This window comes from Drosophila virilis, chromosome 4 (assembly GCF_030788295.1).
Source record: "Drosophila virilis strain 15010-1051.87 chromosome 4, Dvir_AGI_RSII-ME, whole genome shotgun sequence".
NCBI classification, from domain to species: Eukaryota; Metazoa; Arthropoda; class Insecta; order Diptera; family Drosophilidae; genus Drosophila; species Drosophila virilis.
Window position 1 is genome coordinate 4251925 of NC_091546.1, and position 23390 is coordinate 4275314.

The window sequence follows — 23390 nt, forward strand, 5'->3', positions numbered from 1 at the left end:
AACTTTACGATATTTGGAGCTTGCGCAACTTTTGTGCAACATTGTGGATATATGCAGCAGTTGCGTAATAAACTCAAGTTTTCACCTCTGACCGGGCAACTAAGAAACAACAACAACAAAAACAACAACAATAAGACGAAGACGAGCAGCAATTGTGCGATTTCTTTGCTCCTCTCCACTCACACACATCGCTGCACTTGAGATGCAGTCAAACTTCCAGTTTTGCCACACACAACCGGGCTTCTGTTTCTTCCCCTTGTTGCTGTTTTTATTGTTTTTGTTGCTGGTACAGTTAACATTGTCGTATATTAACCAAACTAACGATACGAGCTGCTGGCTGCGTTTGCAGTGCGTTTTGCGGTTATGCAAGTAATCCCCGAGCCAAGTTAACTTCAATATCTAATCGTCAAGCGGCCCGCCCTCCCATAAAGTGCACCCCACCAACCTAATGCCCCGTTGCCCGGTTAAACTTTTCCCCATTTTGCACAGGCCAGAAGGTAACTGGCAAGCGGCATTCATGCGCCTCTCCCTCCTCCTTCTCCTTCTCCTGCAACCTAATCAAATGTTACATGTTGCCAGCAATTTTTATTGTTGTTGCCGCTGGGCAAGAGCTACAAATATATTTATACTCTTGAAGCACATGTACATACTACATACTAACTAGAGGGAGGCGACGACATATGCTAAGATATACACTGAAAAAAGAGGGGATAAGCATTTCTGCCTGTCTTTTGGAATATGCTGCAACTTGATTGAAAAGGTGTATACAAATATTTTGTGGATAATTTTAGGGCTGCTATTAAGAATTAATGACTAAAAAATTCAAGTGCACGACAACATCGGATCGGATCGGATCGGAGTTCCACCTGCAAGCGTGGAAAATTGGCGGAATATAATTTATTTTGCAGCAAAATTTCTATATTATATATATTTTTCCATTTCTCGTCTAGTTCTCATTTCTTTTCACACTTCATTTCCCAGTTGTACTTGGAGTTTAATTTTAAGATAAGCCAAACTTTAGCAGTCCTCCATAGTCACATTTTGAGTTTTTTTCTTAGACTCATTCTTATGCATTTCAATATTAGCCAAACTCTTATCACATTTCCTCAACCTTCAACAGCTAACAGCTGTCTTCCATGGTCACATTACCCCATATATATAAGAAAGTACATGATGTTGTCTTAAATTAAAGTCTCTTCTTAACTGTTCAAGCTGATTAAGTATTCGTCATGCCTAGTCAGATATTTGTGAATGTTCTCCATAGTCACAAGGTCTAGCTGGCCTAACAGGCAAATAACTTTAGTTGGGCTTAAAAATAAAAAAAGTTCTCTCTGTGTGTATGGCGGGCACATGTGCTGTCGTTGTTGATGTTGTCATTTGGTCGCTTTTGTTGAGCCCCGCCCCCTGCAGCCCTTTGTAGGTGAGTTTGCCCCATTGATTTGATGTCGGCGCCGGAAGGCAATCGAGCTGCGGCAGGGGCTTTGGCGCTATTTGTGCACGGCTACATGGTATCAACTTTAACTTTATTTACGTGCTTGATTAAAAGCTGGCGGCAGGCAACAGCCGCAGGGCCTCGCGTTGTCTATGGGGCTATCAATCCAGCTGAAGAGCCGCCCCACATTTGACACCTCTAGCCTGAGGGGGGACTGGTGGTGTCTATTGTTATGACGAGGTAGCTGGCGATCCCAGGCGCTTATCATTGTGCAAGCGCAACTTAATTGAACGACATTTGACACAATTTAAGAGCTGACTTTGTCGCCAGTTTCTCAGTTTCTTTGCCTCGTCTCGAATTAGTTTCACTTGTCTTTCAGTCACAAATCCCACGCGAAATTGCGCATCATCTGTGAGAAAGGGGCAAATTGAGTTGGAGACAGTTACGAGTTGTGTGGAGCTTGTGACATGGAAACCCAAAAAAACGGAAACTAGAAAGAAACTAGATATGGAGCCCTCCAGATTAGTTGCATATGCTGGAAGAGGCGCGTGGTAGGCAAATGTCATGCCACAAGCCACCAGCTGCCGTCTTTGGGTGCTTTCCACTGATTGCAAAACCCCATGCCGACAGTGGCAAGTAGAGCTTTTCATTTGGCACTCGAGCAGCAGCTGCAACTGGAGTTGCCGTGTTGCAGCTGCAACTCGAATTCAGCAGCTCTTAAGCTTGCCATTTGCAACATGCAGCAGACGGCAGACGGCAAGCAGAAATGTTGTCAATGCAAGTTCACAGCTCAAAGGGTTTTAGAGTGGCGTCCAAAACTCTTCCTGCAGCTGGTCGGCGGATTGAGTTATGAGCACCGGCAGCAGCAGCAGCAGCAGGAGGGGCATGCTACATAAATGGGATGAAACTCAGGTGGCAACTGGGACAGCAACAGGAGTTGTATGTGCAAAAGCTATGCATTCTGCCTGGCATCAAATGCAATACTATATCATTGTTTCGACTGGATTTAGAAGCTTAGCAGCTTTCCCTTTAGTGCAAACGAAATACGTCTGAAAGATGAGAATAATTCAGAGAAATAACTAGTTTATAGGAAATATGGCAGAACTACTAAGGGTATCAGAATATTCTAATTCTGTGAGTACAAATGCCTATGCATTAGTTTTTTTTTTATATTATTGTATTTTATTGTTTGACAACGGTATAAAAAGCTAGGAGAGTTTTCACTGTATTCAAGTTTACCTAAAAAAACTTTTTTATCTTGTCAAAAGTTATCATCGCCAAATTACCAGCTGTGCCTTTTAGATGACTATTCCAATATCAATTTTATATTTTCTTTATATTTAAATCTATTATAACTTTAATATATGTTTACAGGCTGCGTTAGTAGAAAAACTTATTGCGCTTGTCGAAACTTGGCTTTGCCAACTTCTCTGCTTTATAACTCTATTCCAAAATCAATTTCTCAATCGATCCCACACATAACCCGCATCTTTCCACCAAAAATCCCCCACTCTCTCTGTCTTTTTCGCTCTCTCATTCCGCCCTCTTTCTCCTACCGCCTGTTTTAGTCATTTCTCATCACAGGCGGTTTAACTTTTCCACGTGAATAATGTCATCATAGGGAAAAGTTATTGTCTTACGCGCTGAACTGCGCTTCAGCTGGGCCCAGCCCCTGTCCCTGCCCCTGCCCCTGCCCCTGTTGACTACAACCCTTCCCTTGCAATAGAGTGCGCTGCATGTGCTGCTGTTGGCTGCTATTTTGAGCGCATCATCAGCGACAGCGTCGTCGAGTTTATTATGCAACGCCAAAAATTTAGTGCCATTTGTTGTCAACACGATGAATGCAACAAAAACAACAACAACAGCCGCAACAACAACAATAACAAAATAAGCAGCAAAGTTTTACGACAACAATGGATGAGTTGGGGTCTGTTTGGGGGGGCGTTGGGGGATTGTCAAGCGAATTGCGCTGCATTTGCGCAGTCATTGTAATGAGTTTCAAAGCAGCAGCAGCAGCAGCGGCAGCAGCAGAAGCAAAGGCAGCAACATCGTCTGCCGCATCGAATGTTGCAATATGTAAAATTAACGGCGCAGCTGCCACTGAAGAAGCTGCAGAATTTTCAGTTTCCCCCCAAAATAAAAGGAAACCCCAGAAAACAGTTGCCTTTGTTGGGAACTTGTAGAAAATTTGTTAGCAGCGAAAATGTTATACCCTTTGAAAATCAGGCAGAATGGGTATTATGAAGTTGAGAGAACAGGCAGCAGGAAAAGTATGTATAGCATATTCTCTATTAGAAAGATAAGCTTAGTCGATCTGGTCACATCTGTCTTTATGTCTGACTTATTAGTAATATCAGAAGCCTGGCAAGTAAAAAATTCAATCAAGTTTATTGCACAATATGTTTATCGTATATGTTAGGTATAGATTTTTTTTCTATATCGCTAGATATTTCTAATTTTATATATTCGTATATTTGCACTTATTTATTTATGGTAGATAATATTTTTATATAATTGATATATCTTTGGTTCGGCTATGTGTCACATCAATAAGCAGCTGTGCACAGGGCATATTCTAGTCGAGTACTCTCAAATGAAGCACGCTTAGTTGCTCATTTTGGTCAATTTGTATTTGTTGTAATTGACGTCCATTGAATTATGGCCCCTGTGCATGATAGATGCCATTGCACCTACCCACCTCTCCTTTACACAATAACTCCTGACATCGGACCGGTTGCAAATTTAGCCGTTAATTGCAGTTCGCACGAGCGTCAAAAAACTCATAAAAATAAACAGAAGTGCTCTAGTCGAAAGTGAACGACTAGGAGATGCCCTGTTAATGGGGAGAGATATCCAAAATGTGGGATATTCGGGATCTGTGAGCACTTTTAAAAGATTCTTCCAAATTTGACGATTCTTGCTTCCATAAGCTTCGGACTAAGGTCAACGAACAGTTTGTTCATATCGTATCGCATAAGAAGGACCTAAAACTCGCCCATAGATTACGAATATGAATATGTATTCTTTTTGGGGGTCAAAGAAGCCTCCTGCCGCCTGTTACATAAACACACACTTAATCGATATGCCCCATCAAACAAATTTCAATTGCTGTAGGGTATACAAGTTGACGTGAAACGCATGCGAATTTGTGTGACAATGCCAGCAAAATGATTGATTGATTGATTGATGAACTGACCAAATTGCCGTACAGACATTATTGTCGTCCAATTAATGCCATGATAACAATCAAATTTATGCTAATCGACGCCATCAACTGACATTCAAACTTTTACAAACATTCAAATCAAGCATAAAATTCGATACGAAAAAAAAAAACACGAAAATCAAAAACAAGAAAAAACTGAAATTCCATGTACGTTGGGGCACATGTATTGCGGTTTTTGCCTTTTTGGCTTCTGAGCGCCACCGCAGCATCCATCAAGCGCCGGAGCTGGACACGCCAAATGCTCTACGAGATCAATGCACGTGAAAATTAAAAATAAATAAATAAAAAATGAAAAATAAAAACTAAAAAAGAGTGAAAGTCTATTATGTGTGTGCTTGTTATGGGCAGGCGAGAGCCATAAGAAATGCCAGCGACATCTGCAACACATCGCAAAACTTTGGACATCAGCTCAAAAATCTCTGCTATGCATGTCAAATTATTTACCAGACTCAGTGTGTGGCAGCGGGCAATCGATTGACCACGCCCTTTCAATAAACTGACTCAGACTCATGTATGTCTATTTATAGTGCAGAAGACAATTGAATTGACTCCAGTGATTGATAATCAACTGACTGCTGAGATGCCCTACAAATGGGTTTGAGAGGCGCTGTAGTAAAGTTTTAAAATCGTGTCGCATTAGGTGAGTATTTTTATTGCATTGATTGATCGATTGACTGACTGATGAGACGTCCTGCAGAATGGTTTCAGAACAGGTGTAAATAAAACATTCATAGCAGTTGTTGTATAAGACACGTTAACAAAATAGTAATATTATTGATGTGATTGATTGATTGACTGATGGATAAAACACACTGAATAATAGTTTAAGAACAGCCTGCAGAATACAACAAGGTGAAGTGTAGCTACAACATTTAGTACAGCCAGTATATTAGTAAAACCGTGCCGAACAAATTAAGCGATTCGAGTGATTGACTGACTGACTGTACAGCCAGTGAACTAGTTAAGCTGATCAGAAATCTCTGTTACAGGCAGCCAATAATATACCCTATAAAGTAATTGTCTAGAGGGTACTTGAACTTTCTTTTGACGCCCCAACCTTAATAAGCGCATATTGTGTGGCCTTTTCTGTCACAGCAAAGGCCAGCAAAAGAAAAAATTTGTGTTAAATAAAAAGAAAAAATAATTAAAAACATACAAAAACACAATACGAATACCATAAGAAGGCAGTTATATGCTTCTTCTTGGTTGTTTTTCTTTTATTTTATTTGTATTTTTTTTTCGGACAAGACCTTCAAAAGCTGAAAGCGAAAACTTTGCAATTGCTGAAGATTTGGACTTCTTTTGGAAGACAATGGACAAACAGACGCAGTCATCGGTTGTGGGTGTGAATTATAAATGTAACGGCAACAATTGTAAGCCTCTTGAGCTGTCCATCAATCCAGCCATAAATCAATCAGTCAATCAATCAATCGCCCAAACACTAATTAGCATGCAATTCACTAAGCAATTGTAAAGTGCGACTTTGATGTCGGCGTATTATATATAACTGCTTGTTTTTGATACTTATATATGTATATATACTATAGATATGTATATATATATAGTATATATGCCTCGTAATGCCCACATTCAAGGGCTTTGCAAACGTGACGCGCTTTACAAATTGCAAACAATTTCTTGATGACTTGCAAAGGTCGCGCATTCACGTTGTCGGAATTAACGCGCTTTTGTTATAAATAATATATTTGTGCACAACAACTTTGATTTTTTGCTTTGCATTTAGCGAATCTGCGTTAATTTTCACACACACAAACACCGAGCCAGTGAAAGAGGGCGTCAGGTAAGAAGCGAAGGAACAAGTTCTGATGATCAGAGAAAAAATTACGCTTAACTGCCGGTAAAAGTCTCCCAAAATAAAACCGGCTTCAAATACGCATGTTTCCTGTTCATATGCAACCCGTTTTTGGTTATACATTTTTTCTCTCTTTGGAGCCTATCGCATAACTCAAAGGCATTTTACAGCGCCCAACTCTCTGCAGTCGCCCAAAAAACAAAAAAAACTAATTAAAAACTCTTGTTTCAATACACTATCGGGTGAAAAACCGAACCGACTACATTCCAATTTGATGTGCGCTTTGTGATAAGCAACAATTTGTGATACCCATTATAAATGGGTAGAAGGGGTATGGGATGTTTGATTAAGAGTATGTAACAGGCAGGTGGGATCCTATACAAATTTATATATATATACAAATTGGAAAAATATTCTTACAGGTGGAGCCTTGCCCTTGGTATGCACACACTTTTTTATGGCATGTTGAAGCACTGCACAATTTCTTAGATGCATATTTCTGTGTATATTTTCAATATTTATAATGGGTATCTTCTAGTCGTACACTGCCAACTAACAAAATGTTAGTTGCAAGTTTCCATTTTATTAATGTACTTCACAGATATTGTTGACAAATGTAGAGAACACACAAAACGAATATGCACGAACCAATAAAACACATGCCACACACACACATATTATACGCAAGTGTGTGTGTATATGCATATAGATATAGTCCAATTCACTTTGTGCCAACTGCAGATGAGACAAAAAGAATGGGCCAAAAAATTGAGTTGACTTTCAGCGTCACGTGACATATTGAATGCGAACAGCACAAAACACATGCAAAACAAATTTATTTTTGGCACATAAAAAATGCCAATCTATGCAAATAAGTGGCACACATCCATATTCCAGCCAGACCCCCCAGCCAATACTTCAATATTCTATGAGCTACGCACTCTCAACAGACCCATCACGATTTATGCGTGTTTTTCATATTGACAGCATTTAAACAATAAACAGCTTTATATATGGCATATATATTTGCGTTTGCCATGGCAACTGCTGTTTATTAAATGTGTCAGAAATTGTTATTAAATTTGAGATAGTGTGTTATTTGATTTGCTGCAAGCATATTGAGTTCCCGAAAGGAAATGCATTGCCTAAATATCAAAAATAAATTGAATAAAAAGAAATTGATGTGTTTGTGGTTCGAGACCTTGCTAAAAACATTGTATCAATATTTTTTGTTTCCCTCTTTTTTCTTTCCCTTAAGCCTTATTTATATTTACATTTATATGAACTCTTTTATAGCTCTATTTCCATTGTACGCATTTTAATCGTAATGAAAATCTGTGTCTTTTGATTGTTGCAACGGAGCCCGGCCTAATGATAGACCCGCTCAGCAAAACTGGCTCGAATGCGCCTTTTAGCTGGAAATCGAAATCGTGCCGGCGCGCCAGAGCTTTAATTAAAGTTGGTCTTAAAGTAACATGGCCTGCATTAGATCGCAGCGACTGGGACAACGCCTAAACCCAACTACAACAACTGTAATAAACATAATAAAAAAAAATCACCCAAATTAAGCCAACGACTTTCGCCTGGTCAACCGCAAAAATTGTTCAAGCAATTTGTATAGACTGAAATATAAAAAATTTAAGTTAAAAAAAAAGAAGTGAATATTGGCAATAAATCTGTGAAGAAAAGGAAAACTGGTTGGGGTAGAAAGCACGCACCGCGACTCGGAAGCTGTGCAGAAGCAATGCTGGGAAGCCTTGTGTTTGACCAGAAATAAAGAAAGAAAGAAGACGAAAAAAAACCCCTCAAACAGGTTAATCTTAATGTGCAGTAAAGCCCATAAACAAACATAGATCTGGTTGGTATGCGAGATACCACAACGCGTCATGTTAGCTTTTTCTTTCTGGGAGAAGGGGGCTGAACAACTATTGCGTGAATCGACGGCTTCCGACAGTTTGACATGCAAATCAGTTTTGGCCACAGACCATAAATAATCCTTAACAACATGGGCATAAGTGTTGCTGTTTCATAAACACCTGTTAATCGAGTCAAAAAATAAATAAATAGTAATGCTCGAAATAAAAACAACCAAAACTTTCTCAACGCAAAAATTGTTGGGTCTAGACAAATTGAACTCTCACTTACTCCCACGCTCACACCTCACCTGACACAGCTGTCCACTGAGAACCCAAAAACTGAGGCGTCAACACAACCTGACCATTAGATATACGTATATATATATACAAGATAATGAATGTGTAAAGCAAAGTAAACAAATTTGTTGTAATGAGCAGCGGCCAGTTTGTGTATGTCTGGCAATTGCAGCAAGACAGAAATTTTGTTTAAATACCCTGTAACCAGTTGAAGTTGGGCATATAAAAACATATATTCTCCATATCTCTGCTTCAATCGAAATGCTATTTTCTTCGATAACTTTTCTCAACATCTGCGTTCTATAGATATAAATCTATGCATATGTGTGGAATATAGACAAACAATATTGTACTTTCTTTTATGACATACACAGCTTAAGAATACATAATTTTTTCACACCTTTGCGCATACCTTTCTCTATTTATACCTTTTACTATTCATTCCCCAGATCTGTTTTGTTCTGTTTTTTTTTTAAGCTACAGGGTATATGTTTGTCTATCACTTATGACTAGACCTCACTTGTACAGTTTTCCAGTGGCTCAGTTTTCACTTTCACAGGCAGGCGAAAATCTTTGGCCCACATGGCAGCTGCGACAGACTTGTATTCTGATTTTAAGGCCTGCTTTCATTTTCATTGAACAAAAACTGAGACACCAAATGCGGCAATGTTGGCGTTGTGGCCAATTGCAACAGCAGCGGCTGCTCGTGGCCTGGCCAGTTGCTTAACCCAATTTTGATATCATTTGGCTCGTGGGCTACGCAACTGTTGGCAAAAAGCTGTCGATGCGGCTTGAGACGCATTTTTTTTCTCTGCTTAAGCCAGAGCTAAAATACATATATCATGAGCTGCACCTGTCCGTGGGCAGCGGCAGCAGCTGAAATATGAAAGGAATGCGTAGCTGGGCCAGCCTCAAGTTGGGAGCGCACAGTTCAATTGAACTGGTACAATATTTGCAGTTATTCGTGTATTTGCTAGGCAAATGGAATAAATATTTGGCCAGCTATTGGATTTGATTTTAATAATTATTAATTTCAGTTTATTTAAATTACAGCAAAATAAACAAATAATTCAATGCCCCACGCATAGAGCACACGCACACTAAAGCTTTGTACGCCAAAAGCTCTGTTTAAACAAGAATAAGCAGAACTTGTTTAAATCTCACTAATACACGCACATTAACCCAAGCACACAAATAATTGAATTGCTTGAACAAAAGCTATTTGTGTTATTTTGGCTACTGATTCGAATTAAATTGCTTGAACAAAACGTATTTGTGTTATTTTGGCTACTGATTGGAATGGTTAAATCTCTTAATTTCCTTGCCAGCACCTGAAAACCCAAATCTAAATGCTTGTGGCTCAAAACAGATGCCATCAAATGCAATTTCGTTGAACCACAATAAAAAATAAATGAAAATAAACAACATGCATTTCAAAGGCTTAAGCAAATAAATGTGTGTGCACTGAACGTAAACAATGTTTTGTGTTTGCTTAAAAATTAATGACTTTCAATTAAAATATGCATATTGAACAAATTGTGCGTATTTAAATTAAATCTCTCTAGCTTTAAAAATTGCAAAGAACAGAAATCCGTTCATTCATTCGCCAAACACTGCGGGGCCTTTGGGAACCAACCAAAATTGTAGCTCAATAAATCACAAATGAAATCTTTAATTAATCTTTGCAGCAAATATGAGAAAAAAAATCGTACAAAAAATTAAATAAATGGCATAGAGCTTAAATAAAACGCGCAAAACAGAGAGCGGAAAAACATAATAAATGATTTTTAATGTGGCTAATAAAAAAAGGGCATTGCATTTTGCTTTGATGAAGTCGATAAAAAGTGTGTATGCGAACATAGCTAAAAATATAATGTAACATCAGGAACAATAAAACATTTTGCTATAAAGCTCTATTCATAAAAACTGCAGGTACAGCATTATTATAGGCATTATGCATAATTATCTATAAGATTCTTTATATTTGTGTGGATTTATTTATATATATATTTTTTTTTGGTTCCCACCAGACGACGGCAGAGCTGCTCAGTTCAGGGTCACATGTGTGCGATCGCAAGTCGAGTTAGTCGCCAAGTTCCTAAGAATAACTCAGACCCGGTCGCAGTCTCAGACCCAGCTCTGCCCCTGCCCCTACCCCTGCTCTATACCCATTCCACATAATTCAATTTTCAATTCAACGTGACGCTAAAAGCTTCATTTACAGTTATTATTGTCTGTCTATAGAGTATTCATGTTATGCATATGCATTCATATGCATACACTCGCGAATACTCATTTAGTATTTGTATTTTTTTATAGAGATGTTCTCGCTTGTTGTGCAATGGCGGTGGGCAACAGTACTTATCTTTAATCTCTTACGTCAGACATAACCCTTAGAATATGACACGTCAATATGACTGTGAATGTGTTTTTTATTCACTTTATTCGCAATACGCAATATTACGAGAATTGCATGTGCAATGGGCCGCTTGAAATGGGCAGGCAACAATTTCATGTTCACGTTGCTTTGAGACGTGTTTTAGTACATGTTTTTATTATAAACTGACTTTAATGTCAGTGAACTGTAAATAATATATGTTTAAGAATTTTTTTCGCCCCATTTACCTTTAAGGTTGTCGTTTTGCGTAACGTATTTTGAATATATTTAAACTTATTCAGTTCTTTTTATTTCTTTGAAGAGAGTATTAGAATTTAGTTATGAATAAAATCTATATACATACATATCTGATAAAGTATGTACATAATACTTAAAGGTTGTTGAGCCCAGAATAATCATTATTAGATTCATTTCTTAACTTTACACACTTTATATGGAAACACAGAAATGTCAAAACTTAACAAACACGCCGAAGCTTTCAAATTAGCGAGTCACTACTGTATCAGCAAAAGGTATGCCTGATAAATTCTTATCAAATTCGACGAGATCTCAAGTTAAAAGAACTTTTTTGTTAATGGCGGGACACATAAATAACTTTCAAATAATTTCATTACCTCAAAAGAGCTGGCAAGCTTTTCAAATAATAAATCAATAGACTGAGCTGCTTCCACTTCTCTCATTTTTTGCGAATTCGCTATTCAGAATGCAATTTAAAGATTCTCAGAATTTTGAGTAAGCGAGAGGGCAACTTGCCAAGGTAGATAAAAAAAAAAAAAAACAACTCCTAAACAAAACCTTAACAAACTTCAAAGTTCGAAAAGCATCATAAATAATGTCTGAAAGTTAAACTACAATTAGAAGCCACACAAAGTGAGGAGCTGGGGGGGCTTCAGCAGGGTAGAGGGAGGGGTTTCCACGTGGGATTTACCCAACAAGTGCACATATTTCAAGATTTTAACGAGGTTTTCAACGTCGTGAAGACTAATTATTAGTGGAGCCCCGTGAAATGGAAGTTCACAAACTTGCAGATCATACTTTTATGCGATACGTGAGTAAATTAATGCAATAGTCAAGCGGAGTTGTCACATAAAATTACGAAATTTAGTGCGTCACGTAAAATGCGCCAACCCAATTAAATCGTTCCAAATGGATTTGGGTTAAATGAGAACAGTTAAATAAAGATTTGATGATGTGGGGGGAACTTACATTTCCGAAAGCGCACAAATTGCCAGACAAAGTCGAGAAGTCGTCAAATCTGGAAATAAGAGTAGAAAAAAAAACAAACACTTAGCATAAATTAAATACATATTACAATCTAAAACAATTTGCTAAAAATAAGAAGCGAAAAAAGACGAAGATTTATCTAAGAAAAACTGCGCATTGCGCGCGCAACGAACGGAAACGACTGCACACAGACAAAGTACATACATGCATACACATGTACATATATGTACTATATATACATCTTATAATATGTATAAATATATAAACAAATTAGTCGCGGCTTTTGTTATCTTTATTTTTTTTGTGTAGCCGCCATTTGAGGCGGAACACAAGTTCAAGGTGAGCTGGGGGAAATACTCAGAGTTCATTAAAATTCATTTAAAGCTGCGCTGAGAACTACGTATTATGAGTGCAAGTCAGACTAACTGGCTGATCAATCAGTCAGTCGATCAGAGCAAACTACGTAAGAGGAATGCTTGTTAGTCAATCAGTCTGTCAGCTGATCTGCTAATCATTCAGATTGTCCATCAATCAGTCAGTCAGAGAGAACTACGTTATATGACTGCTAGTCAGATAGTCAATCAGTGAGTTAATCAGTCTATCAATCAAAAGGAACTACGTCAGTCAGTCAATCAGTGAGAACTATTGCTAGTCAGTCACTCAGTCAATCAGTGTTGTTGAGTTTGTCTCTAGGCTTTTCTCATTAATCTTTCAATTATATGCAAATTTTTTAATTATTTAAGAACACACTGCAAATTGAATTGTGTGCGCCATGAAGCGAGACCTACCGCAGTTGTAGTCAGATACGAGTGAACTCTTTTATACCCCCCTCCCTCCCTCATACCCCACTCAGCAATCTGCTGGCTGTCTGTCCTGGTTGGTATTAAATTTCCAACTCATTAAAATTTTGCGCACTGTGTGCGAAAAACTGGCGTCCAAAACCAGCAGCAGCAAAAGTAGCATGAGAAATAATTATATGGTCGCAAAGTACCCTGTGGTGGGGATATCCCTCTCCCCCTCTCTCCCTGTCTCTATAGCGAGCGAACTTACAGAGTGTTTGCATTTGTGCTTTTGCCCTGGCAAATGGAAAAATGACGCGGCTTGTCACTCATAAATGAAGCGCATACAAGAAAAAATTGAGTAAGATTTAAGTTTGTGTAGTCAAAGCTTAAATTCCCTTCACAATTATTGAGCTTACAGTAAAGCTGACAATAATAGCTAATCCCTTCCCTCTTCCAATGTGTTACATGTCTCGTAAGAAACTGAGAATGCCTTATGCAAAGAGTATGAGCACTTGTGCGCAGTGCATGCCGCTGCTTGATAACTTAATGGAGTGCAATGTTCTTTGCGGCAGCTACACTCAATTATACGGCTCAATTATTCATGTAAGTTCAATAAAACCTTTGACTTGAACTTAATAAATGATTCACTTGAAATTCTGGCATATTATTGATAACAATTGTTTGCGAACGACCGGAAGTGCCCGCGCGACCGGAAGATAAAAATGTGTACGAAGCTCTAGAGCAATCTAATCGTAGCACACAAGCTGACGTCAGTTGGCTATCATATACATATAATACTCTATAATACACTATACTATATGTGTACATATATTTGCAGCAATAAAATTGGAAAGTAATATGTACACAAAATTGGAAGATTGCGTCAGTCAATCGACAACCCACACAAAAGACAGCTAAAAAACAATAAACGAAAACACAAAACAAATAATAAAAAATTGCGCCAAATTAAGCGTCAGGTTTCTTGTTCTCAGTCCGTCTCTTTCTATGCGCATATCGCGCTCTCGCTCAGCTGCAGCTTGTTGCTGGTCGAGAGTCACAATTAGAGAAGTGCTTACAAAAGGTCAGCCGCACACAATTTGCCCAAACACTCGAGACAAAAGCGAAGCAAAAACATAAAATAAAATAAAATAAAACTAATAACAAAACGTAGCAATAATACAAAATAGAAGCTTGTGTCTAAATTAAACGTTTCTTATGCCCTGTATTACATGACTGCCAAAAGGGGCATGCCCGACGCATCAGCCTAAGAATCCTAAATAGATTCCGTCGTATATGGTATTTGAGTTATAACTAAAAATTACAATGAAGCAGATTATCTTAGAGAAATTGAATAATTAAGCAATATTTAATAATACCCATATGATATTAATTGGTATATACAGGGTATGCTCAGGTTGATTAGCTATGAACTTAACACTGCCGTCTTGGCTGATTTCTTGTTATGCTTTTGGCAACTTGGACGACGACAAGCCCTTATTTGTGCCCCGTTGTCTGATGGAAAACAAATGCTGGCCAAAGAGTCGAAGACGTTGTCGACGCAACGTTTAGCTCCGCTCTAAAAGCTGGATTAGTGCCATGTTTGGGGCGTGTACCGCCAACATCGTAGTCGTCCTGGGGTAAAAGGCGGGCAATTAATTTTTTAATGGCTTAGACGAAACTGACTGCCTTTGGGTGTTATTAGAAAAGTTCGTTTTTATGGCGCAGAAAAACTGCTTGAAAATTGTCAATTAGCAAAGTGCTGAGGCAGGGCAAAGCGAGAAAAGAGGAAAAGAAACGGAAAGAATGTTGCAATTGATAACAAAAGCAACGACTGCGCAATGCTCTATATAATGGGTAATGAGAACTTGAGACTTGTCTTGATTATTTTGGTGAGCTGGGTATTGATTTTTGAAATTCGTGGACGCGTGGCAATAATATATTTGTCGCCAATTTTAGGGAAGGTCATTCGAAGTCTACCCAGCACTTAATCGATCTATATATCGATTTTTTCGTCCAACTTTGTTCATGCGAAATTCATAAGTCTCATGCATCAGAACTTGCCACGTAACCAATACACACTTTCTCACTTCGCGCACAGCGTATAAATACAACCGCAACAGCCGCTAAATGTAGCCAATTTGGCTATAGAAAAGCAGAGTTTTTGGCTGGAGAACAAACAGGCAACAGTTGCTTTCTTGACCATCCAATTGAGTACGACTCGCATTTTTATGATGTTTAATCTAAATTTTTACGAGCTAAATACATTTTACGGCACAGGCTCGGTCCGGCGACTGCCATTTGCCTGACGAGCGGACAGCTCGAAACTCGTTACAAATAAAAAAAAAATGTATATATAAATATTGCCCGGCGGTTGGGCATTTATTTATTTATTTAAAGCCTGCGTTGCCTGGCCAGCAATTTGTTTTGATTCAGTGAAATATCAAAAACGTGACCCAAGTGCACTTCCCTAAAAACAAAAAAAAAAGCCCAAAACAAGTTAGGGTGTTATTTCAGTCGGTAGTGCACGACTTGAAGATACGCTGCATAAAGTGTGCTGCTTCTTCTTCTCGCAGTCCTATACTAGGCAAACTATGCTTTTAATAACTTGGGAGTTTATCGACTTATCTTTCTGAAACTTGCAGGGCTTCAATATGGCAAACAAATCTGCGTGTAAGCCAAAGTTGAAAGCTCTACCTTTGAAAATTCTCGAGAAAATGAATACTTATTAGATAATTAAAGAGGTCCCCATCTATGCATACTGTACGTACCGAATTTTATTATATTTAGGTCTTACAATTCTCAAATTATGCTCAAGAAACCATGTCTCAAAATCAGCTAAAAGTCATTATACCCGTTTGCAACAAGTTCATGGCATAAAAACCGTAAAAAAACAAATGAATCCAGGCAATATTTTAGCATCTTCGTGTGCGGCTGGGCGTGAGGTAGGGTAGCATTGAGGTCTCTGCGCTGTGGGCACTTTGGACAATCAGCACTTAAATGTATGCAAATTGCATTTAGCCAAATTGAGCGTTAACTTTAACCCAAGCACGTGCGAATGATTGAGCCAGAGCAAGCCGAGTGGCAGCGCATCTGATACAGATACAAATACATAGATAGAGATAGCTTCTTATCTGCGAAACGCAACTGATTGATGGGGCATTCGCTGATAACTAATCATGATTAGAAGCGTCTGCAGCTGACTCAATTGATTAGCAACCAAATGCGGAAGAGTCAGCATATGCATTCGATGCCAGTCGCTTCACGAGTCCCTGAGAGAGCGAGAGAGGTCGAGTGGAAGCCAGCTACTTGACGCCCGCTTTAATCGTGTTCAAGTTGCCAGTTAATCCTGGCACTTCCGCTGTGGAAGGAAAAGCATCTGAATACTTCATCATATGCATTGCACTTCCGTGTGAATGTCCTTCAAGAGCTGCCTTAGACGAGGGCTATTCAAAAAGTACTAGAGAAGGTCTGACATTGCATTAAAACACTGTTCAACACTGCATATTAATATGCATATTTACACTACTCAACACTTTATAAATATGTGGATTTATATATTGGCTAACGAAAGAGTTTTATGATCGTGTGACAGTACCCGTTTTTAAAAACAATTTTTACTTTAATTAATTCAACCTTCCCTCTTTGATCCATCTGATCTTTTGATCAGCCATAATTTCACCAAGCCAGTCTAAAGATCTCTATCAAAGCAAAACTGTTAACTTCTCTCACCTTTCTGTTGATTTAATGACCTAATGAGCCCAATTAAGCTTTTCTAATGTCATTATCTAATCGACTCAAGATTTCTGTTATAATTTATGAACTGTCTAGCACACATATCTGCCGTTAACTACAATAAATAATGTGATCGCAGATTATGGCATATCGGCTATTTGATATGCTAAGCTCATCCGGCTACGAGCGCAATTCTTTACAACTTCCACGGCCGCCCGCACATGGCAGTCGATCTTGCCCCATTACATGCAACTCGGAATGGCTTTGCCAACACGCTCCATGGCGTCCCCCGGCAAAACTGTCTCCACTTTTATGCGCTAACCATAAAACACAATTTCAACTCAGGCAAAAGCAAAAAAAATCTACACCACAATTGGCAGATGGGTTGGTTTTTTTATTAGGATTTGGGCTTGGAGTCTGGGTAGAGGCCACTTGGTCGCGACCACAGAAGTGACTTAACTGGCTTTAAGCCTGACTTCGATGTGCTCCGGCGGCGTCGCATCTCTATTTCCACTACACATGCTATGTCTAGATGACACTTGACTGAATATTTATGGCCACAAATGGAGCGAAAATAAAATCGCCAAGTCACGGGCGGACGCGAATGCGAATGCGAACGCGAACGCGACCAGCAACAACAACTGCGGGCGGACACACATGGCGTTGTCTGCGATGGCGATGGCGATGGCCATGTCGATGGATGCCTTTGTCTGGACTTGGGGCCACATGGAAGACATGCCCTTTTCGGGCGTGCTCTAACTGCCCCAGCTGCGGCTCAGCGGCCGCATTTGTAGCTTTGTGGCACACACAAAGACAGAACCTCACACAATACCGTTAGCCTGACCGGGCCCAAAAAAAAAAAAAAAAATAAGAAAGAAAATGAATAAACGGAAGAAAAAAACCTGATGACTGCCCCATTGGGGCTTTGGGTTTTAGCTTGTAGTTTTAATATACCCTGTACGAATGTGGGCAACAGACTGAAGAATTCAGATCCAGATCTGGATGACAAATTGAGCCGATATAACCCTGTCTGTGTAAAGATTCGACCTACAAAGCTATAAGAGCTCTCCAGTTAGACTCAGTGTTTTCTAATATCAATTCTGAAGGAAGGTTTTAAGAGCATAACTCGACAATGACAAGCGCTACAGACATCAAATATAGTATGTAGGCTCTTTAATAGAATATTCATAGATAACTCACTTATTTTCCCAAGCAAACACTTAAAATCTAAGCAGTTTATAGAGTATCTGCCCGTAGAGCAATTTCGTTTTATTTCAATTTTTTCTGGCTGTTTCGTGATCTTTATCCATATCTGTGCACTTAGCTTTATGTGGGCACATGGAAATATTAACAAATATTTACGCTTATTTATGTGGCCTTTGTTTTATCAGTTTGTTTATACAATGATTATGCTGGGCAAGTCGGGCAAAGCAGGCCCCAAGCCAAACATATTCGGTCGCTTTCCAGCTTTAAGTCTGGGCACTCGGTACTTGACGCTGATTTGGCACCAACCCGGTACCAGCCAAGCCAAGCAAACCAAACCGAACCAAACCAGGCAAATATGTAATGAAGCATAAGCAATTATGATAATGTCGTTTGTGTTTACGTTCCGTTCCGTATTTTTTGTTGTTGTTATTTTTGCTGTTGAAGCTTATCAGCGACAAACGACTCGAGTGAGCAGAGAACAGCCTCCGAATTGTTGACTAAAGTGAAAAATATGAAAGCCAGTTGCCCACGAAGTTTTATGCTCTTTCCTGACAACTTTCTGTGTACTTGCCATAATAATAGAAAAATACTCTCTGAAGCATATTCTGTAAATAAACTGTGCTTCAGTTCAACTTTGCCAGACTTTAAAGCTAGACAAAACCAAAAACAACTGAAACTTGTTTTAACTTTTGTTTTTGCTTTTGGCAAGCTCAGCTTAATCAGCTAGCTGACAAAAACAAATGCTCACAAGAAAAAAAATATATATATTTATAGTTGATTATAATAACCTCTGAACCGCAGCTCAATCAGTTCGATTGCAAAAGTATTTTCACACAGAAATTGTACATTTTTCAATTTATTTTTTTTTATTTTCGGTCTCAACTTTTGCTGAATGTCACGTAAAACACGCGCCGCATGGCACAAAACTGTAACAAATTCTATTTTGTTACTTTATTTGTTACTGTGGCAAAATCCTATCGGGCCACGCCTCTAACAGGTAGCTGCAATTTCAGAGTTTTTCAACAAGTTTTGTGTTGGCTGCCAAAATACCGACGCCCATTGGCAATTTATGCAAATCAAAACTGAGAAACTCCAGCTCTATCGGTTTGAGTGGGGTCTCCTCTACTTTGGCATTTGACTTGGGCACCACTTGAATTAAGCCATTGGCCTGCAGGCGCAAGCGGCTCGAAGTAAATTAAAATTGACAAAAAGTAACACGTAGCTCTCTTTCTCCATGAAATTTCGCCTAGGGTGGTTCCTCCTCTCTCTGCCCAACTATCTCTCTGGCAATGGACCCCATCGAGACTTGAAAACTCGTCGGTGTCGACGAGTCAACCGTTTATCTAAAGTTCAACAACTTATGCAAATGTGTGTGTGTGTGTGTCGATGAGTGTGTGCTTCAATCAATGCTGTGCTTATAAAACACACTCACACTTGCATATCAACACTCAGATGTGCAGGAATGTTTTGTCGGGTTCATAAACTATGCACATGTCTTTCATATGTCTATACCCTTTCTAAAAGAGTTGTCGTTTTGTAAAAGCTCTAACCTATAGAGTACATATTTGTATAGCAATTGTACGTATTATTATTAAGGGAGTTCGATCGCTACCTCTTCGTGCTTAAATAAAGCGACTAAAACTGGGAGACATATATCTACTCATCTACTTTTTCCTATATTATTAAAATTTGCAGTTTACTAAAACTTGGATTAACATTTTATCATATCACAAAACTAATATTTATAATATAAAGAGTATTTAATCTTCGGCAATCCGTAAGATAGCTGTTTCTGCTTTTCCTTGGCACACACTACAATTGTATATCATTTTTTTTTTATAAGTTATCTTGAATCTTGTTATGAGTACACATACATAATCTTTATGCTGTGCTTGTTGTTCTCTTCATGATTAATGTAGTTATGTGTGTGAGCTGTGTGTGAGCTGTGTGTGTCCAGTGCATTTGGAAGCGATTAGTCATGAGTGTTTGTTGTTGTTGTTGGCGACGCTCTTGAAATTGTCGGAGGTTTCAATGTTGGCTGCCCGAATAAGCGGCTTAGGCACTGGCAAAAGCGCAAAGGTTAAGTCAATTGAAGTGGAAAAGCCAACAAAAGGGTTATAAAAAATGAGAAAGAAAAAAATGAACACATGAAAAACATTGACAATTGTTATCAATTGTCACCATGGAATTGGATTGATTGAGTGCAAGCAGAAAAGTTGACACAATGCAGTAGCAGTTGAGAGTTTTTAGGATTTTTGCTCGGAATGAGTATTTATTCAAACTCAAGAGTGGCTATAGAGAACAGAACCATGGACTAGACAATCTTGAGTAACTTTGATGTTTATAGAGCGATCTTTTTGAAAATTTCAGGGCCTTAATATAACACCCAAAGATGTGTGCATACCAAAGCGCCAGGCTGTCGCTTTAATCATTATTTATTTTTTTAATTTTGGCGAATGGCAGGTCTACAAAAAGTGAAATCTTCTCACTCTGTGAATACTATAGTGCTAAGTGGTGTATATGGCTGTTATAATCCTCGAGTTATGCTAATTAAAAAAAATGTCGTGATGTCTTTATAGCAGCTCTTACTAGACTAATCCGCAAGGTACACCTAGGTACTTATACCTATACGAAAAGGTGTCGAAATTGCACTATAAAACGGTTTCGTATCAACTGACAACTGATAAAAACAACTTGAATAACGAATGGCATATAAAATGCGCATTAACCTATAAAAATCGATCACAATTGCCAGTCGAATGAGCTTATTAAAAAACCACTTGTTCAAATACGTTAAATATAAAAACTATCTGTGAATAAATAAATGAACAGACACCATAAACAAGTAGCGACGAGTCTTGCTACGATTTGAATTACTTCAGCTGAAAATTGAATATAAACTAAGAGTATTTGACAAATAAAAGCGTTTGCTTGAATACCCTGTACAGATATGTTTGAGTAGGCATGGTTTATGTGAGTTATAGGCAGAGATATATTTAAAAGGCACAGCATCAATATCAATATATAGGGGGTATCATTAAGTCGAGCATACTTTACTTACAAAGCCTATATATACATTGAATAATTTCTATTCAAGTATTTCAGAAATATAGAATATCCATTTGGTTTAACATTCCCCCCTCTCTCTCTCTCTCTTCGGTTTCCCTCTCTTCCTTTTATTTGAATATGAGCTTAATTCGAAACTTTATGCAAGTGTTTCAAGTGCTGCTTAAAAACAATTATAAAGAGCTTAACTCGACAGAACGAGTACCAACTCTGGTGCTGAGTGCTGATCCGAGCTATTTGCGTTTGAACTTGACCTTTTTTTTTGCTTTTTTTGTTGTAGGCATGGTCGGAATGCACTTAACCACTGCGCACTGTGGCTTGGCAGTTGGCTGAAAGCCTCTGGCCTCTGCAGTAGCTGTTAATAGCATAAGCATCGTCGTCGTCGTCATTCGTCATTATATGCATTGGCCTGGCCCGCCCCAATGTCTGACGCTAAGTAGTTGAGTCTAAGCCGCTTACGAGAGACAAACGGACGGACGGACGGATAGATGGACGAACCGACGGATGGATGAATGTACGGACAGACGGACGAACGGAGGACAGTTGAGGAGCATTTGCAGTGACCAGAGAACCAAATGATTCGCATTGGCATCGCGGGTCTCGTGCATTGTTTGACCCAATTTGTTGGCTGCACGTTTTTCGCTGAATACCACTCAAACGAATACCCACACGAATACCCATACGTGTACCCAAACGAGTACCCATGCGAGTGTATTTGTTGTGCAATGCACAAGTGAGCACCTTGGCCCGCTGTGCCTGGCCTGGAGTGTGCCATGTTCTTTGCTGCTAATTGGATTAATAATGACAGAAACAATGGGGCAGCCGAGGCAGAGAGCTGCCAGAGAAATATCGGTTTATTATGTAAGCCAATCGACTGACATCTAAAAATGTGTCAGAGTCTAGTCTCTGCCAGCCAGTCCATGTAGATCGCACACAGCCGAGCTGTCAAAATATAAGGCAGTAATAAAGTTGAGTTGGGCAACAATCGTCTAAAAATGGAAATTGGAGCATTTTTAGAGTCCAGCTAAAGTTTGCTATTATTTTATATGCTTATAGGAAGTTATTGTGTAATTGATGCAACAACAAATGAACTAGTTCATTCGGTGAACTGCAAAGCACGCTAAAGGTATCGAATATATGTCAAGAGATAATTATTATTATAGATATAGCAAAGGTATAGAGAGATCTGATTCGCGAAGAGAGAATTAGTTCATATGAACTTTGGTGAACTTAGACATGTTGAAGCCATATTGAAAACCCAAAACTGGAACTAGTTAACGCAATGTAAATGATGAAAACATAAAACATGTTTATGTACATGTGATATTTGGTATTAATTTTTTTTATAACAAAAAATAGTATTTTAGAACCAGTTCAAGCATGTTCATATCAAATTTGATTTCCAATTAGTTACCACATATTTGCTCAAAGGTCTAGACTACTCGACACAAACTGCCGCTAAGTCTGGCCCCTAAGCAGTTGGCTCTAACAGTGACCCATTTTCTGCACTATTTTTCAATTACCAAATTACTGACCTCATAAACGAACAAACGTCTTATATCATATACTACTACATAATAAGTCGTAACAACGACGAATCGGTTAACTGCTTTATCAGCAGAAGAGAACAGTTAAAGAGCCAGCGAAAATGAAATACTCTATCGCGTGTGTGTTTGGGTCTCTGTTTGTCTTAGATACGCTATCAAAAGACACAGTACCCAATATTGTTATGAGCAATAGCAATTCACCCAAAAACCACTCGTCGTTAGATAAGCGTACTGAACGTGAAGTTTTTGGGCTTTACGGTACAATTCTAGAGCCGGAATTCGATTATTGCCGGACAAATGATGAGCTCACAATAATCAGGTGGTTAGCTATTTAAATATTTACCTGGATTATGCACGTTTTATTTATAAACTATGCATAAACAAAATTTTATTTATTATTTATCTATTGAGCAAGAAAAAATTCTTGACAATTTGTTGAGGCGCGGGTTCGAGTTCAGCTTTTTCTTTTTTGTTTATGTCTGTGCCACATGAGTCAGTTGTTTGTTTTGGCAGCTTCTTTTCTTTTGTAGCGTGTCTTTGCGTGGCATTGTTTGGCCCTCTGCCCGAGTTTTATCATGTTTTTTAGCAGAAAGCGGTAAAAAGAGTACGGTTCTTGGCCTTAAACATTTATTGTCTGTTGTTGTCGTTGTTGTTGTTGTTCTGATTTTGCAGCTAAAAGTTCTGAACGGCAGCTGTCCTCATAAATTTAATTAAAAATCGTTTAAAATCCTTTTGCAAGAATGGTCTAAGCACAACTTTTGCAGAGGTGACTGAGTGTCAACACGTGCCCAATTGTTGTTGTTGCTTGTTC

At 38.7% G+C, this 23390-nt stretch overlaps 1 protein-coding gene across 1 annotated transcript in view; it reads right to left on the minus strand.

The window, feature by feature from the left end:
• Positions 1–23390, minus strand: part of MESR3 (misexpression suppressor of ras 3) — a 54670-nt gene that overhangs the window by 23230 nt on the left and 8050 nt on the right. Inside the window, exon 2 of the mRNA XM_002052782.4 lies at positions 12229–12277. The gene's annotated coding sequence lies outside the window, so the exon portion shown is untranslated. The remainder of the gene's footprint in view (positions 1–12228; positions 12278–23390) is intronic.